The sequence below is a fragment of the Penaeus japonicus genome, unplaced genomic scaffold (genome assembly GCF_977035675.1).
Source record: "Penaeus japonicus unplaced genomic scaffold, GWHDUDI00000001_assembly GWHDUDI00000020, whole genome shotgun sequence".
Taxonomy (NCBI): domain Eukaryota; kingdom Metazoa; phylum Arthropoda; class Malacostraca; order Decapoda; family Penaeidae; genus Penaeus; species Penaeus japonicus.
The window spans coordinates 27,742,294-27,747,293 of record NW_028234422.1 but is presented as its reverse complement, the minus strand read 5'-3'; positions in this window follow the sequence as shown (position 1 = coordinate 27,747,293).

Genomic DNA, 5,000 nt, shown 5'->3' with positions numbered 1-5,000 from the left:
GACTCAAACCATACCCAGTGTTTAAAATGTGCTCCTGTGCCAATAGGGATGCCTTTTACTGTGGAACCCAGTCATAAGCACAGGTTTCCTTCCTTTTCCCTACCTCTTCATGTTATCTTCATTGTAGATGGTTATATGTTTCGTATTCGTTCGTTACAGCACATATTTAGTCAACTGTAGCCTTGATAGAGCCTGTCATATGACATATATAAGTTTCTAAATACAATAAAACACAAAAAAATGAAACACAAAAATAGCTCTAGTTTTATAATGAGTGACTGCAAGAGTGGGATGATTCAAATTATGATGCTTCAAGCTGCCTCGCTCTGAAATAAAACCCATCCTGGAGACTGGGCAAGCGAATCTATCCCCCGTCCGCAATGGGTTAATAAGCTCTACACAGCTGTTAAACTTCCTCTTAAAAACATGTAAAGAATGAGAAAGATCCACTACCACTGCTTTTGTTTTGTACTGAGCAAGCATGGAATCTTATAAACTTTAAATTCTAAATATACATCCCCCAAAGGGATTTTATGAAGGCTATGACAGAAGTATACTCCACCAATATACATCTTTATTAACATAGATATAACATGTTCTTAATCTCCAGACTATAGGCCCATCTGCAATATACAACCACAGCTGTGCTAAGGTACAGGCAAAGGGAAGAAATCCTCTTCTAGATCTTTTCAACTTTTCCTACCTCCTGGAAACAGGCAACCATCATTCCCATTCCAAAACCAGGACGCCCAGACGAATTTCGACCAATCTCACAAACATCCTGTCTCTCCAAAACCTGTGAAAGAATCCTTCTCACTCGTCTTCTTTATCAGACCAAAGACCAAATTCATCCATCTATCTTTGGTTTCCAGAAAGGGAAAGGAACACAAATATCTTTAGCACAGTACCTAAATGGAAGTAAAGCACAGTCTTCATACTTCATAGAATTTAAAGGTGCTTTTGACAGAGTTTCTCCAACAGCAATTCTCCATGAATTAACTGTCTTAGGAGTTAAGGGAAAGCTACTGCTATGGATAAAGGACTATTTAACTACAAGGAAAGTTAAAGTATGGTACCAAGGTACCTATAGTGCTTTTAGTAAACTAGAGTTAGGTACCCCACAAGGGGGAGTATTATCCCCTACACTATTTAACATACTTATGCACTCTATCTGCAAACTGAACAATGAGTTAGGAGACCTATGTAATATCATATCATATGCGGATGATATCCTCATCCAAGTCTTTGATAGGGGGGAATATGTACTCAGGGGATTCAGCAAAAAGTGTGCTTCTCTTGGCCTCATAATCAACCCTATCAAAACTAAACATATATCTAGACCTCGTCAACTGCCCTATATACCAAGCTTAGGTGGACAAATTATTGCAAGGACTGACTCTTACAGGTATCTTGGTGTTATGGTAATTACTCCACACCTCATGTCACGCAATTATCGTTTCACCCAGGAAATTATTCACGATATCAAAGAACGTTGCTTGGAACGTTTAAGACCATTACAATTTATATGTAATAGATACGTTGGTGCCTCCCTCAGAGTCCTGAGGTTGATGTATATTACCATAGTTCGGTCCGTGATTGACTATGCGAGTCCGGTTCTTAGGCCCGTAGTAAAGAACCTGTCGGGTGTGGGGCGTGGGGATAATGTGACGGGTGTCGGGTGTAGGGCACCCGTCTGCATGTTTGACAGTAAAGAACGTGTGTCGGTGGGCTTGTTTGTCAGTGATGCCAACCTGTCCAATGAGACGTATAGATCGGACGATTTTGGTAGCCTTGATCGATGTAAACAACACCTGAGAGCGCACAATTGAAACATAAATATAATTTTATTTATTATATTTCATTCACAAAAAAGCCGACTTCGTTTATCTCTCTGTAATGAGACGTAGAGATCGGACGATATTGGTAGCCTTGATCGACGTAAACATCACCTGAGAGCGCGCACTTGATACATGGAAAGCCAACTGCTGAAGGTAAATATTCATTTTATTTGTTATATTTCATGGTTCATTTACGAAAAAACTACTTTGTTTGTCTTTCTGTAATTATTAATTAATGTAATTGTAATTAATGTAATTGTCTTTCTGTAATTCACATCGAACGAAGATCGCAGGTGGAAGGGAGTAGTTGCCAAATAGTATTTTCGATGAATCGGGTTTTAATAGCAGGTCTACACATATAATTACTCGAATTTATATATAAATTCACTGCGTAAATAACAGATTGCAATTATTTGTAACTGTAATATAAAGATATAAAGATATTTCTTGAAGAAAGAGAGTTGGTTTAACTGGCGGTATGTAGTAAGAATAAATCCTGAAATACAATTTCACCTTTTAAGTCTCGTAAACAAAAGATACATATTTGTTTTGGACCAGACGATGTGATAATTTATATTAATAAAATTATATAATATGCACTATATTATATAATATAAAACTAACAATGATATCCTCCCAAAAACAAACTTTTTATATTGACGGGTATATCTGTGGGGAGGGGGTAGGCACCCGAGGAAAATTCCCGACGTTCCAATACTAATCCTCGGAAATCCCATTTTCTTTACTGCGAACACTGGACGGGTAACCCGTCACGACATGTTCTTTACTACGGGCCTTAGTCTATTACCTCCAAATGTCCTCAACCCCCTTGAAGTTCTACAGAACAAGGATATGAGAATTATACTCGGTTGCCAAATGACTGCCAAAGTTCTGGTCATGAGGAAAGAATTAGATCTCCCCACAATCCACAGTCGTGTTACCCAAATTAATACCGTTCTTGGTACTAGAATCTTGCAGCTCCTACCCAAACCACAGATCTCCCAAGCGCTGGCAAATGAGATCAGTCACAGAGTCAGGTTTGCTCGGCCTCGATATTCCAATCTAATACACTCCAACTTAGAATGGAAAGCCAAAACTGCCCAGACCATCCTCAGCTTCAATATCTCAGAAACCAAACTATCTGCACCATGGCATAGAACTCATGTATATGTCCATATTGACAAACTGCCAGGACCTAAATCCATGATTTTGACATCAGAACTGAAGTCTCATTACCTGAAGTATATAGAAGATATCCTCCATCCTCTTGATGGTGAACCCCCACTTGCAATCTACTGTGATGTCTCCACTGATCCTCATGGAACAGCTGGGATTGGAGTCTTAATTCCCGACATTTCTTATAGAGAAAGTGTGCGGATTTCAGACTGGGCAAGCACAGCTGATGCTGAATCATTAGCCATATACCATGCCATAAAGGAAGGTAGTGAACAGGGGCGCCACCTGGCTGTCTTTTCTGACAGTCAGGGTGCCCTCTATAGACTCACTGCATTTAACCCAGAAAACAGGGTATCTAAAAACATCCTACATCAAATTTCCAGACTCTCGGAGCAGGGTATACAAGTGTCATTGCACTGGATACCGTCTCATATAGGAATACCATCATGTGAAAAAGTTGACCAGTTAGCCAAATTCGCACTTTCCTATGAAGAACCACACTCTGCTATACCATTATCTCTTACACAGATGAAAAGACGCATTAATAGCTGTTTAAGAGATTATGAGGATCAGGTATGAGCTACAGAAAAGATGAAAAAAATGGATATGGCACTATCTGGCATTATGAAAGTATTGCCGGGACATCATACATGGACACGCCCTATTAAATCTATAAAGGTCTGTTACGAAGGCAGCAAGTTACACTAACCAGGCTACGCATAGGCTATCATTATACTATACACTATGTGTAGGATGCTGTTTTGGATGCAAAACCAGTTACATATCACCACTGTAGATTATGCAAAAAGCTAAATAATTACATAATTTCAACTACCACTTGCTTTGCTGTACGGAAACTGCATCCTATCGATCGAACAGCACTGTACAAAGAACATCACTTGTAGATTATATTAATCTTATTATAGACACTGGTCTTGTCTTGGACATGATCAGTGACATAAATGTTTTTTTTAACCGACAAGGTGAAACATGTAAATATGTTAACCAGTATAATGCAGCCCCTCAGGTATGTAAGATTTGTGCTTGACTAAGCCCTTTACGCAATAGAAGATTAGCCAGTTTGGATAGATGCTTGACATCTTACCCTGGCTTTTTGCACTTTTTTCACTTTCTCTATTTCTCTGTATTCATCCATTTTTCACATCATTATCTTTCTATCCATCTATTTTACCCAAGTTACAGAATTATTTATTTATTCACTTTTTTAATTGTACAAGAACAAAATTTAAGGAATCCTCTTAAAAGGATCGTTTATTACACATAATGAAGCTCGTTTTCTTTGAGAATCTTAATAAGATAAACTATTTTGTACATTTCAATTAGGTTAACCATTCTGTAAATCTCTATAAGATGCGATAATGATAATTAAAAAACAGTAAAATAATAATGCTGGTGATAGTTTTAGTAATTCGGATTATAACACAAAATGCAAAAATGATGGATTACTCTCATTGCAAAAGGAAGTAGAAAAATGCATATTGCAATTACAAAAGCTTAGAGGTTCATGAATAAACCAGACTCAACTTCCTCTTGTCCGAATTTCATGTCAGGAAACATTAGTAAATTGCAAAGACAGGGAAGAGAAAATCAAACAAAAAATAATGGAATCAGACACATCAATGTCGCAATTCAATCCAGTTAAGAAACAAACAAACAAACAAACAAAAAAAAAACGCAAAGGAAAAAAAAAACAAAAAAACTTCCGGAGTAAAGCTACAAGGCGGTTACCAGACATTGTCTCCTGAGATGACATCCTACTCTGTAAGTCTACACAATGACTAAAAGCTACGGAACGAGGCAGGAATTTTCACTTTCAAAGAAATTTGGTCATGCAAAAGGGTTTTCCTAAAGAAAAACAAATGAAAGTCGTGATTGGAAAGTGCTCGTTTTTAATAGAATTGGATCGCTGATTGGGTAAGAGAATCATTCACTAATAATTAAAGTTAAATAAATAAAACCAATCAT